The sequence below is a fragment of the Nycticebus coucang genome, chromosome 14 (genome assembly GCF_027406575.1).
Source record: "Nycticebus coucang isolate mNycCou1 chromosome 14, mNycCou1.pri, whole genome shotgun sequence".
Lineage (NCBI taxonomy): Eukaryota > Metazoa > Chordata > Mammalia > Primates > Lorisidae > Nycticebus > Nycticebus coucang.
Window position 1 is genome coordinate 14,956,795 of NC_069793.1, and position 15,022 is coordinate 14,971,816.

Sequence of the window (15,022 nt, forward strand, 5' to 3'; positions counted from 1 at the left end):
ACAACACCCAGCTATGTTTTTAGAGACAAGGTCTCGCTCTGGCTCAGGCTGGTCTCTAACCTGTGAGCTCAGGCTCAGCCTGCCAGAGTGCTAGGATTACAGATGGGAGCAACCATGCCCCCTCTCCCCCAAACCTCTGAATAGCCTCCTACCTGATTTTCCATGCTTCCCTCTGCCCCTTGCAGACATTCTCCATTCCACAGCTAAAATTATTAAATTATGAATTAGTTTTTCATGGAATTCTATTCTGATGGGAAGCCTCTTATAAGGCTTTGTCTTTACACTTACAGCAAAATCTAAACTCTAACTGGGCCATGAGGCTGGGTCCAAACTGACCTCTCCAACCTCCTCTTGTATTATTCAACCCCTCTTATTCTTACCTAGCGCCTGGCCTTCTAGAAATTTCTGGAACACACCTTTCCTATTCTCTGCGTTAGGATTTCTTGTTCACCAACTTTCTGCATGGCTGGTCCACCCCTTCTGGTTGGGATCCAACCATAATCCCTGGCTATTTTTAAAGATGAGGTCTTTCTCTTGTTCAGGCTGGTCTCTAACTCCTGAGCTCAGGCAATCAACCCACCTTGGCCCCCCAGAGTGCTAGGATTACAGGCAGGAGCCATTGAGCCCAGCCTCTGGTTGGGGTCTTTAAATGCTCCTCTCAGAGAAGCCTCCTTTTGATATTTCTCCTTCCACCAGAATGTCTCTTTGGTCTTCCTTATTACATTTATTACATGGGGGGCGGAGGGAGGGAATAATTCTGTTTGCTTTTTGTTTACTTGATTATTATTTATTTCCCCACTGGATTGTAAACCACACAAGAGCAGGAGCTCTGTTAGTCTTTTCACCACTGTATTCCTGGCACATCATATTGAGTTCACCATCTTAAATATATTTCATGGCTGAGCTCAGTGGCTCACAGCTATAATCCTAGCACTCTGGGAGGCCAAGATGGGAGGATCTCTTGAGCTCAGGAGTTCGAGACTATCCTAAGCAAGAGTCTCTACAAAAAAATAGAAAAATTAGCCAGGCAATGTGGCAGGCACCTGTAGTCCCAGCTGTTTAGGAGACTGAGGCAGGATCCCTTGAACCCAGAAGTTTGAAGTTGCTATGAGCTGTGACACTACGGCACTCTAGCCAGAACAACAGAGTCAGACTCTCTCAAAAACGAACAAAGAAATAAAAGATATTTCACAAATACTTGTTGAAAAAATGAACACATCTTGCCTAAGCTAGGGGACAGAAGTCCAAGCACAGGATTCCCTGAGGAGGAGCGGAATGAACTGCACAGAATCTCAAGTGACTGTGTGTAATGATTAGTAATGACAATTGTCTGGGTGAGGGGATGGGTGAATTAACTGGAATCATCCCACTACAAAAGTTCTTCGCCTAGTCAGAGGCAACTTGAGGGTCCCATCTGTTGGCCCCCTAATAATCCCATCTTTCTGATACATCTCCATCCTTCATCTGAATAAGCAAAAAGAGGAAGAATGCCAACAAACGGAGAAGAGTGGGGTGTTAAAAGAAGCAGGCTGATTGCACAGTGCCGCCACCTGCTAACTTGTGCTGCGGCTGGGGCTACCGCGGGGCACTCTCGGGGATGTCCATTGTGGTTCAGGGTCAGCATTCTTGCCTGCCTTGTGGGAGGTTCAGATTCCACTTCTGGTCTGTGCAACTTCCTTTCAGCCCACCACCTGGCACACAGCAGAAACTCAATAGATATTTGTTGAATGATTGAATGAGCAAGGTTCTTTGATATTGGCTATCAAGGACACAGATTAAATTGTCCAACTGTGCCTTCTAGCAGTTGTTTTTTCCATACATGCATTTCTACAGGCTCTCCTGGCAGCTGCTGCCAGGAGGCTGGTGGTGCTTGTTACCTCCTCTAAGTAACTGATAAGAATAAGAGAAGAGAGACACAAAAATGTTGCAACGGAGGTGGGAATGGGGAGGAGGAGAGCAAGCACCCCCTTCAAATTCCAGAGAAACAGCTGCACCAGGAGAACATTAACCCCTTAGGGGTAAGGCGTGCTCTGTACTCACAACCCCTCCCCGATATGCTTCAGTCACGCTTCCCTTATGACTTATACTCCTGGGTTATTCTCATTTTCCTACTGAAAAATCACTTCGTTAAGTGGATAGAAAATTTAAACATTAACATTTGTTGCCTTATATTTACATATGTACTTCAAGGAAATAAGTTTTTTTTCTTTTTTTGAGACAGAGTCTCATTCTGTCACTCAGGCTGGAGTGCTGTGTCATCAGCCTAGCTCACAGCAACTTCGGACTCCAGAGCTCAAGCAATCCTCCTGCCTCAGTCTCCCAAGTGGCCGGTCACAATGCTGGGCTAATTTTCTATTTTTAGTAGAGATGGGATCTTGGTCTCTAACTCCTGAGCTCAAGGGATCCTTCTGCCTCAGCCTCCCAGAGTGCTAGGATTACAGACATGAGCCAGCACAGCCAGTCCAAAATTTTTTTTATAAAGCTACGAATAGTGTCTGACTAATGCTTTCTCTCCTATCTAACTGCATTGTATCATTGCTTTACTTTATCCCTGGGTTTACTTGCTCAGCCTAACGTTAGTTCAGAATTCAAACCCACCTGAGTCTTTTCATTTTAGTCAAAATCTTTCTCAAGCCTTTCTGGACCAGCTCGGACTAATGGCAAAAGCTTCTAACTCAGAACTTTTCCTCCCTTGCAATTTCAAAGACTCCCCTTTCATGTCCCATCACCATCCTAATTTGCCATCCAGATAGCTGACTTGGAACGCTGACCCTTTGGTGGATTCTGGCTCTCACTAGGCCTCTGCCCTTTCTCTTTGGCTTGTTAGACTCCACTAGGTTAAAATAGAAAAGTAGGCAACAACAAAAACCCTGGTGGATGGGGTACCCAGGGGCCCTGCTTTCTGTCTCAGGATGTGTCCCCTGATCAGGATATGGTTACCTGGGTGACAGGAGTGTCTTCAGGCCTTTGAAGAAGCCCCCTAGTCGGAATGCTAATTTACTCTTCTTCAAAGCTCCCTCATTTGTTTTTTAAAAGGAGGTGCCTGGATTTAAAGGGACTTTTTAGCCTTTCTGAACATTTTTAAAGCAATGTTCTAGTGGAAACAAAACCCAATTCTGAAGCCGTTTCCTCCATGGTCCTCTGGGGAGCCCACTCCCTGGCCAGAGCCAGCTGTGGGGGAACTCGGGAACTTCCTACATCCCTGTGGAGCGGGTCCAAGGCCAGTGAGAGGGATCATCCCACCCCCAGGAATGTGCTGGGGGAGCTGAGAGACCTTATTGCAAAATGTCATCTGGAAAGCTTAAGAGTGTAGGGCCTGGGCCGAGTGCACTGGCTTATGCCTGTAATCCTAGCATTCTGGGAGGCTGAGGCAGGTGGATTGCCTGAGCTCACAGGTTCAAGACCAGCCTGGGCCAGAGCAAGATCCCACCTCTAAAAATAGCTGGGCAATGTGGTGGGTACCTGTAGTCCCAGCTATTTGGGAAGCTGAGGCAAGAGAATCGTTTGAGCCCAAGAGTTTGAGGTTGCTGTGAGCTATGATGCCAGGGCATTCTACCAAGGGCAACAAAGAGAGACTCTGTCTCAAGAAAAAAAAAAAAAAAACAGATTGTCTGTCTGGCTCCCCAAAATGTTAAATCCCCGGACCTGAGTCTCCTCTTATCTGTTTAATGAAGGGCTTTCATTTTTGCTGTATCCTCACATCCCCTGTACAATTATCTACTTCCATATTGTTTAATGAACTCATTTCCACTTGAACACAACTGTATAAAAAGGTAACTTGATATATCTTCTCTAAATGGAAAATCGGTAGCACTCTCCACAAATAGAATGAACCAGGGCTAACCAGCCACAGGGCTTTGAGTCCATGATACTTTTAGGGGTCAACAAAAAAGCTTTAATTTGAATTTCTTTTAAAATTAGAAAAAAAGTATTATAATAATGAATACATATAATAATGAATCTAGCCAAGATTAAATTCTTATTTATACCAATGTAATTGTAAAATGCGATTTAAAAAAAAAATTCTTTTAATGGAGGAAGAAACACACCAAGGCAAAAGTTCTTAGATCCCACGAAAGTCAGCATGCAGCCCTGGAATGAATATACCTCTAAAATTAACGCAGTGAAAACAGAATAGCGTTATGCAATTCTAGCTGATTCTGCCTGGTAAATCTCTATACTGAAGACTCCTTCCCTGTTAAAAATGGAGGTAGCTAGGTAATAGAGACTGAAGACTGTTAAACTGATACTTCATCCTGGAGAAATCAAGAAGGAACGAAAGAAATTGGAAAAGAAAAAGCTTTCTCAATCCATATTTTTTTGTTGTTGTTATTTAATACCACCTAACATTGTCTTGACACTCCTTCAGTGGGTTCATTCTATACTTGGGAGATGCTGAATTTGATGACCATGATGACAATGATGGTCATCATGTGGTCCAGGTTTTTTTTTTTGTGTGTGTGTGGTCCAGGTTTTTATGAATGTTTATTGCCTGCCATGCTCTGGGCTAAAAATTTTCATATTCAAATCTCATTTAGTCTTCACAGTAATATTAGAAACAAAGTCTCATCTTATCCATTGAACAGATAAACTAAGGCTTAAAGAGGTTAAGTAACTTGCCCAAAGTCACCAGAAAATGTCAGAGCTGGCCAGGCAGGGTGGGTCGCACCGGGAACCCCAGCACTCTTGGAGGCTGAGGCAGGTGGATTGCTTGAGCTCAGGAGTTGGAAACCAGCCTGAGCAAGAGGGAGGCCCAATCTCTACTAAAAATAGAAAAACTAGCTGGGCATTGTGAAGGCACCTATAGTCCCAGCTACTCAGGAGGCTGAAGCAAGAGGATCTCTTGAGCCCAAGAGTTGCTGTGAGCTATGATCATGTCACTGCACTCTAGCTCAGGGCAACAGAGTGAGACCCTGTCTCCCACCAAAGAAAGAAAAAGTCAGAGCTTTACATCCACCTCTGGTTCACCTTACATCCCATGTTCTTCATCACTAGGTTATACCTCCTATTTTTATTTCTCTTTTTTCAATTAATCTTCTTTACATACATTGTATTTGTTTATAGTTTTTTTTTTTTGAGACAGAGTCTCACTCATTAACCCTCGGTAGAGTGCTATGGCGTCACAACTCACAGCAACCTCCAAATCCTTGGGCTTAAGCGATTCTCTTGCCTCAGCCTCCCGAGTAGCTGGAACTACAGGTGCCCACCACAACATCCAGCTATTTTTTTGTTACAGTTTGGCCGGGGTTGGGTTTGAACCCACCACCCTTGGTATATGGGGCCAGTGCCTTACCCACTGAGCCACAGGCACCACCTTTTGTTTTTTTTTTTTTGAGACAGAGTCTCACTATGTTGCCCTTGGTAGAGTACTGTGGCATCACAACTCACAGCAACCTCAGACTCTTGGGCTCAGGTGATTCTCTTGCCTCAGCCTCCCAAGTAGCTGGGACTACAGGCACGTGCCACAATGCCTGGCTATTTTTTGTTGTTATTGTTGTTGTTGCAGTTGTTTTAGCTGGCCTAGGCTGGGTTTGACCGGCTACCTTAGATGTATGTAACAACTGGTGCCATAAGCACTGTGCTACAGGTGCCACGCCTGTTTATAGTTTTGAAAGAATAGTTATTCTTTTTAAATTTCTATTCAAATTTTATAGTAAGAAAATGTTCAAGTACAACATAATAGAAAGTAAGTCCCCTTATTCTCCAGCCTCGAGACACCGTCTTCCCTCTCTTATCTATTTCTTTTTTTTTCTTAAGACAGAGTCTCACTGTTGCCCTCAGTTGAGTGCCGTGATGTCACAGCAGCTCACAGCAACCTCAAACTCTTGGGCTTACGCTATTCTATTGCCTCAGCCTCCCAATTAGCTGGGAATACAGGCGTCTGCCACAACGCCTGGCTATTTTTTGTTGCAGTTATCATTGTTGTTTAGCTGGCCAGGGCCAGGTTTAAACCCGCCATCATAGGTCACAGCCATCATAGGACATGAGAAACCCTGACCCTGGAAAAGAAAACAGAAGAGACAATGAGCAATAGTGGGTAACAAGTGCAAAGAGACTCCAGAGCAGGAGTCCCTCACAGGCCCAACGGCTTTAAGGCAGTGAAGCCAACCAGGCCGGGAGAAATGGGGGGTGGTGACAAGTGTGGCAGACAGGAGCATGTACTCCTGGGCTCACCCCTGCTGGGCCCTAGCCACCACTGCCAAGAAGGCATGTGGGCCTCTTATTGCCAAGAGCTTCATTCTTCAAGACAAGCCAGAAATACACATCTTAATGCAAAAACTGTTTTTTTTTTCTTTTTTTATTCCTATGTACAGATCACTCCCAAGCAAAAATCTTTCTATTAACAAAAGAGAGAATCTTGGTTGGGCATGGTGTGGTTCACCCCTGCAATCCTAGTACTCTGGGAGGCTGAGGTGGGTGGATTGTTTGAGCTAGGGAGTTGGAGACTAGATTGAACAACAAAAAAATTAGCTGAGTGTGGTAGCATAAGCCTGGAGTCCCAACTACTCCAGAGGCTGAAGCAGGAGGATCACTTGAACCCAGGAGTTTGAGTTTGCTATGAGCGAGGCTGAGGCCATGGCATTCTAACCCAGGTGAGTGGAACTTTCTTTCAGAATAAAATATTAATAAGAAATAACATGGGGCCACACCTACGGTGCATCTTAGAATGGGTACAGGCGAAACTTACTAAAGGCAGAATACAAATGTTTACATACAATAACTAAGAAAATGCCATGAAGGCTACGTTGAACAGTTTGATGAGAATATTTCAGATTGTATATGAAACCAGCACATTGTACCCTTTGATTGCACTAATGTACACAGCTATAATTTAACCAAAAAAAGAGAAAGAAATAACAAAAAAGCCGGGCGTGGTGGCTCATGCCTGTAATCCCAGCACTCTGGAAGGCCAAGGCGGGCGATTGCCTGAGCTTACAAGATTGTGGCGGGTACCTGTGGTCCCAGCTACTAGGGATGCTGAGGCAAGAGAATTGCTTGAGCCCAAGAGTCTGAGGTTGCTGTCGGCTATGATACCATAGCACTCTACTGAGGGTGACAAAGCTAGACTCTGTCTCAGAAAAAAAAAAAAAAAAAGCCTGTATTTATGTAACACATTGGTAAACATATATAGGATGAAAGACCTAGAAACAGAATTGATGGATCAAAGGAATGCATGTTGATGATTTTGATAAATTACTTATGATTTGTCCATTATAGAGATTGTACAAATTTACTTTTCTACCAGCAATATGAGTATCTGTTTTCCTACGCTCTGAGAGACTAAGTTGAGTAGATTGCTTGATGCTCAAGGATGTATATTGTAAAACGTCTTTTTTAGTTATAAAATTATAGGTTTGTTTTATATTAGAGAAAGGAAGAGAGTCGGGGGAAACGATGAGAAAGAGAAAGAGCCGAGAGCAGAGAGTGAGTGAGGGGAAGGTGCAGGAGAGAGAGAAGAGACCAGAGCAGGGAGATGGCATGGCAGCCCCACGAAAGGAGGGAGGAACACCAGCCATGTATTACCAAACTTATACATTATTTTGTCAATCTGATAGATGAAAAGTACACATATGGAAGGAAGTACATATATACAAAGGAAATTAAGTAGGTGAGAACAGGGAGGAAGGGTAGAGCCAATTCACACCTAACTGGTGCAACGCTCACATTTGGGGTGAAGGGCACACTTATAACCTTGACTTAAAATGTACGAAAGCAAATTGTGTAATCAAAATGTGTGTAGCACTGTAACACTCTGAAATTTTTTAAAAAGGGATATCTTGATGTGGTTTCAAAATGTAGTTCTCCTATTAGGAGCATGGTTGATGGATGAACTTTTCGCATTATTTAAGAACAATGTGTGTCCTTTTTTAATTACCTTGTCATATCTTTTGTCTTGTTTTCAACTTGAGTTGTTGATGGTTTTTATTCATTTGTAGGTATTCTTTATATATTAAAGAAAATAACACTTTGCTTGGAGTAAGTTTTTCCTGTTTTGGCACTTAGGTCTCTCTCTGTCTCTTGTTGTTGTTTTGAGACAGAGTTTCATTCTGCCAGGCTTAAGCCTAGCTCACAGCAACTTTAAGCTCTTGGACTCAAGGGACTCTCCTGCCTCAACCTCTGGAGTAGCTAGGACTATAGGCACCTGCCACAATGCCTGGTTAATTTTTTTATTTTTGATAGAGACAGTGTCTCCTTCTTGCTCAGTCTGGTCTCCTAACTCCTGAACTCAAGGGATCTTCCCAACTTGGTCTCCCAGAGAGCTAGGATTATAGGTCTCATTTTTAAAAACGTTGAATTGGGCCTGGCGTGGTGGCTAACGCCTGTAATCCTAGCACTCTGAGAGTCTGAGGCAGGTTTATTGCTTGAGCTCTGGAGTTCAAGACCAGCCTGAGCAAAAGCAAGACCCCATCTCTAAAAATAGCCAGGTGTTGTGGTGGGGCCTGTAGTCCAGCTACTAGGGAGGCTGAGGCAAGAAGAATCGCTTGAGCCCAGGAGGTTGAGGTTGCTGTGAGCTAAGACACGATGGTACCCTACCCAGGGTGGCAAAGTGAGACTCAAAACAAAATAAAACAAAACAAAAACAACAACATTGCATTGATGGGGTTCAGGACATGCTACACCAAAATATGACTGTAGGAGATCAGAATATGTCACCCTCCAAAATGCCTGTTTGGCATACGATTATTTGGAGTTAATTAAGAAACAGGAAATGGGGTGGCGCCTGTAGCTCAAAGGAGTAGGGCGCCAGCCCCATATGCCAGAGGTGACAGGTTCAAACCCAGCCCAGGCCAAAAACTGCAAAAAAAATAAAAAATAAAAAAATAAATTAACAAAGTCACATTAAAAAAAAAAGAACAGGAAACTCAGGAGAAGTTCTGAAAACAGAGTAGAAGTTGTCTTTTTATAAAGGAAATTTATAACTATGGACAATGCCTGTTGCTCAGTGAGTAGCATGCCAGCCTCACATACCAAAGGTGGTGGGTTCGAACCCAGCTCTGGCCAAACTACAACAAAAAAATAGCCAGGCATTATGGCGGGCACCTGTAGTCCCAGCTACTCAGGAGGCTGAGGCAAGAGAATCACGTAAGCCCAAGAGCTGGAGGTTGCTGTGAGCTGTGACACCATGGCACCCTACTGAGGCTGACAAAGTGAGACTCTGTCTCAAATAAAAAAAGTTTGATGAAAATATTTCAAATTGTATATAAAACCAGCACATTGTACCCCATGATTTCATGTAAGAAAGAAAGTTTACAACTATGTATGTATAATGGAAATCTCTATTTGTAAGTCTCTCTCTCTCTCTACCAGGAAAAGAGGGATGACTCTAAATCACTGGAAACTCTTACTAATATCAAAAGAAAAGAAACTGCCTTAAATCTCTAATGAACCTTATCTTTATTTGTGGTGCTTTTCTTGACCACTTTACCCTTCTTTCTTTCAAAAGAGATTTGCTATGTTCCTGGATATCTTCCATGTAGATAAGAGGTGCACATGTTAATAAACTTATTTGTTTTTCTCTTGCTAATCTGTCTTTTGTTAGAGGTCTGTCCCAACCAATAACTATGAAGGTTAGAGAAAAAATTATTTTTTTCTCCTCTATAGCATTGTATTTAACAATATATAGAAGCCACACAAATCCTGAAAAATTGATCTTGTTTCTGAGCCACCAGTTTGCCACCTGTATTTATTAATCCTAAGAAAATGGATGGGAAAACCAAAGTAGGGAGGCTATAAATTGCTTTGAGCAGAATCACACGGCTGTGAGTGTGGAGCTCACCATGTACTGGTTCAGGATGAGGGGACACTTCTTAACCACCAACTCTGCCTGATAGCAATCTAGGTAGGCATCAGCTGTCTGATAAGGCCTCTTTTCCTGGCTTGCCGACAGCCACTTTCTCACTGTATCCTCACACAGCCTTTCCTCAGGTGCTTGTGGAGGTCATGACAGGTGTCTCTTCTCATAACACACTAATCCTATCAGATCAGGTGCAATCCCTTTGCTCCCATCAAAAGGCCCAGTTCAGAAAAATTCATGGATGAGGCTGAGGCTGAGCCAACTGAAGGAAACCTGGAAGGCTGTAACTAGATCAGGCCTAAGGAATCCTGGGTTCTAACCCATTTCCCTTGTCTGGGCCCCTGGATCCTTATCAACACAGTGAGATGTGGAGCGATGTGGGGTGATCAGATAATGATTGAGGATCTCAAAACTCTCCTCTAGCTCTGGGATTAAGAGAACCTGAGGCCAACTTGAATATCCTGGGACAGCCTAAGTTTATTTTATTATTCGTTTTTGTTTTTTTTTCTTTTCTAAGACAGTCCCACTCTGTTGCCCTGGCTAGAGTGCCATGGCAGCATTACAGCTCACAGCAACCTTAAACTCTTGGGTTCAAGCAATCCCCTGCCTCAGCCTCCCAAGTAGCTTGGAGTACAGGTGCTGGCCACCTATGCCTAGCTAGTTTTTGTTTTTTTGTAAAGATGGGGTCTTGCTGTTGCTCAGGCTGGTCTTGAACTCCTAAGCTCAAGGGATCCTCTCACCTTGGCCTCCTAGAGTGCTAGAATTACAGGCATGAGCCACAGCACCCAGCAGAGGCAGCCCCATTTTAGAGGCTGGTCTTGTTAAGGAAAACAACTTAGATGTGCACATCACTTTTCAGGAATCACAGTCTTCCAAGTACAACTGACTGCATGGTGCAGACAGGGTAGAAATTCTCTCCTTTTTTTTTGAGACAGAGTTTATATTGCCCAGTCTGTTTTCAAACTCCTAGGCTCAAGTGATCCACGCATCACAGCCTCCCAAGTACTTGAGACTACCACTGACCTGGCTCACTTTCATTTTTAAGACAAGGAATTGAGGCCCAGATAGACATGGTGATTAAAAAGCAGGAAGTCAGGCTTGGTGCCCATAGGTCAGTAAGTAGGGCGCCAGTCACATACACTGAAGCTGGCGGGTTCAAGCCTGGCCCGGGCCTGCTGAACAACAATGACAAATGTAACCAAAAAATAGCTGGGCATTGTGGCGGGCACCTGTAGTCCCAGCTACTTGGGAGGCTGAGGCAAGAGAATCACTTAAGCCCAAGAGTTTCAGGTTGCTGTGACCTGTGAAGCCATAGCACTCTAGTGAGGGCGACATAGTGAGACTGTCTCAAAAGAAAAAAAAAAAAAAAGGCAGAAAGTCAGCAGGTCTGGGTTTAAATTCCAGTTCAGAGACTGAACAGCTGTGTGGCCTTAGGCCAGTGAGTTACCTAGCCTCAGTTTCTTTACCTATAAATGAAGACAATAAAAGAACATATTTTATGAAGATAGAAAATTAAGCTCATTGAATGGATCAATTATAATAATGCATATCAAACACTTTGTACAAGCCTAGGTTATGAATATTTGTGTCCCCCCAAGTTCGTATGTTGAAGATCTAATCACCCTTATGGTTGTTTGGAGATGCAGCCTCTAAAAAGTAATTAAGATTAAATGAGAAAGGCTCAGCGCCTGTGGCTCAAGTGGCTAAGGCGCCAGCCACATACACCTGAGCTAGTGGGTTTGAATCCCGCCGGGGCCTGCCAAACAACAATGACGACTGCAACAAAAAAATAGCCAGGCATTGTGGTGGGTGCCTATAGTCCCAGCTACTTCGGAGACAGAGGCAGGAGAATCACTTGAGCCCAGGAGTTGGCGGTTGCTGTGAGCTGTGATGCCACATCACTCTACCCAGGGTGAGAGCTTGAGGCTCTGTCTCCAAAAAAAAAGATTAAATGAGAAAAGAAAAAGATTAAATGAGGTCATGAGGGTGGGGCCATGATCCCATAAGTGTCTATATGAGAAGAAACATCAGAGAGCCTCACTGTCTCTCCTCCTGAACCACCTCAGCACAACACTTGAAGAAAGGTCATATGAGGGCACAAAGAGAAGGTTGCTGTCTGCAAGCCAGAAAGAGAGCCCTCATCAGAAACCAAATCAACTAGAAATGATTTTGGACTTTCCAGTTTCCAGAATTGCGAGAAAATAAATCCTCTGTTAGTTTGTTATGGCAGCCTGAGCAGACATCCTGGCACATCCAATTCACCATAGTTATTGTTATCTGTTGCTACTATTACTTCTCTTGTCCAAAAGTCCCATGAGAAGCAAGTAAGCAAGTGGCTGAGCCAGGCTGAGGAAACATGTTCCTTGACTCACCAACCCATCTTCCTGTTTTGCAGCAGGAATACCCAGGGGTGTCCAACCTGTGGCCTGCAGGCTGGGCTGCACGCCAACTTTGTGAGGACTCTTCTTGCTGGATATCACAAAAAGTATGCATGGACCTTTTTTTTTTTTTTTTGCTAATAAGTTTTCATTAATGTTTGTGTATTTAATATGTGGCCTGAGACAACTCTTAACTTTCCAATGATTGGCAGAGAAAAACAAAAGGTCACACACCCCTGCCTACTTCCTCTTTGGGACTCCCTGTCTCCACAGCTGCCTCTACACCATCCCCTCTATCTCAACGACAAGGGCAGGGCACATGGTACAGCCCATGTAGAGGTGTGTGTGTGTGTGTGTGTGTGTGTAATCCAGGGGAAGGGAGTGTGTGGGGTACACAGAAGAAGGTCCCTTCCTCAATTACAAGAAGCAGGAAATTCTCTTCTGTCTCAGTTTCCCAAGAACATCTCTAAGCTGTGGGAGACAAGTAGTGCTTAGGTAATTCTAAGATCAACCCTCCCTACCCTAGACAGGAACAAGCAAGCCCAGGGCGTGGGCCTGGAAGAAAATCAACTGCCTCTTCCTAACCCAAATTCTCCCCTCAAGTGCACACTGAAGGTTCTTGGAGACTTCTGAATAACCTGAATCTCTTGCCCAGAACTCTAGAGGCTTTATAAATAGGTAAAGTATTTTATCACCTAGAGATGCCCCTCACATAGACTAGCTCATTTTATCCTTACAAGAAACTAGCAAGTCTTACAGTTGGCAAGCTGAGTCTTGAAGAAATAAACCTAGAGGTCTTTTTCCTGCAGCTTTTTGTCATCTACACAGATGTATGTCTCTTTTACTCAATGGTGATGACACGAGTCAGCCTAACCCCTGTGTCCCACAGAATACTCAACATAGGGCCTTATGCAATGCTGTAGATGGCTGGCTAAATGTCAATGACTAGATTAGAGAGAAATAAAACAGGGTCTCCTATTTGGGAAGAAAGTGCTGCCATTGCTCTGAGGGAGCGGGCTCAAGCATCTTTTCTTCCAACCCAATACATTCACTCTTGGACAGCCACCTGCCATCATTTTAGTATTTATTATTATATATCATTATTATAACTATCATCTATTGTCTACAGTTCTAAGTTAGGTTCTTTCCAAATATCAATTCATTATTCTTCACATCCACTTTTATTAGCCCCATTTTACAGATGAGGAAACAGAAGCACAGAGAGACAGGTTAAGTAATTTGCCCAATGTTATATAGTCAGGAATAGCGGAGCTGAGATTCCAACTTGAGTGTTTATAACTTGAATGTATAATTTTCAAAGTTCCTCTACTTCTGTGAGCTTATCCTCACAACAGTCCTGGGAAGCAGACCCAAGTTTCCACCTCCCACCTAAGGCCATGCTGCACTTGGGGACAGATGTGAACTAAAACCTGGGTCTCTGGCTTGGTGCCTGTAGCTCAATGGCTAGGGCGCCAGCCACGTACACCAGAGCTGGAGGGTTCAAACCCGGCCCAGGCCTGCCAAACAACAATGACAACTGCAACCAGAAAAATAGCCAGGCATTGTGGCAGGCACCTGTATTCCCAGCTACTTGGGAGGTTGACACAAAAGAATCACTTAAGCCCAAGAGTTTGAAGTTGCTGTGAGCTGTGATGCTACAGCACTCTACCCAGGGCGACAGCTTGAGACCCTGTCTCAAAAATAAATAAATAAGACCTGAGTCTCCTTGGGGCTCATTCTGACCTGCATTGGGAAAGGAAAGACCGGATGAGCAGGCTCTCTTTGAAAGGAGGCTCCTGTGTTGAGGAGAACCCAGCCTGGGAGGCTGGGGTGAATTCACTTCAGAGATGCTGCATTTCTACAAGAGAAGGGAAGGAGAACCAACTAGCATGAACAGAGACTTTTGCTCTGCATCTCGTTTCCATATACACTGCCACCTTGTCTTTGCTCCTGCTGTTCACTCTTCCTGAAATACCTGCATCCCATTCCCTTACTCTAGCCAACTCTTCATGCTTTGTAGTACGCTTGGATTTTTCTCTCTTCCAGAAACCTCTGTGCCTTTCTGAGGCTGGATCAAGTGATCCTCCTCTATACTCCCATAGTATCAAGTGATTTTTTTTTTTTTTGTAGAGACAGAGTCTCACTCTATCACCCTCAGTAGAGTGCCATGCCATCACACAGCTCACAGCCACCTCCAACTCCTGGGCTTAGGCAATTCTCTTGCCTCAGCCTCCAGGAGTAGCTGGGACTACAGGCGCCTGCCACAACACACAGATATTTTTTTTGTTGCAGTTTGGCCGGGGCCAGGTTTGAACTCGCCATCCTCGGTATATGGGGCTGGTGCCCTACCCATTGAGCCACAGGTGCTGCCCAGGTGATTTTTCTATATTGTTATTAAGGGGTCCAAGGATTGAGTTGGGGTAATAGGCCATAATAAGGAGAGGAGGCCAGTCCTGCCTGGGATCAAGGAGAAGTTTTATTAGGAGGAAAGAGCAGAAAGGACTCTGGCCAGAAGTCGGCTCTCTGTCACACAGCTCCAAGAGGCTTTTATTAACCTTTATCAATATAGTTGGAATGCAGGAGGGGGTTGCTAGGAGAGTCATTCTCTTCTGCAGAGGGACTGATCTTTGCATTTGGGGCTAATCTTGGAGTCACTGCCTTCTGCACAGGGACTGATCTTTGTACCAAGGGTCATCTTAGAGTCACTCCCTTCTGCCCAGGAGCTGCTTTTTGCACTAGGAGCTAATCTGGGGGCCAGCAGGGCAGGTGGAAAGTTACTGTTCTGTTATTTCCTAGGAACACTGTCCTTGAACCATTCCAGGAGTCTGTGTGGGGGAAGAGGGGGAGG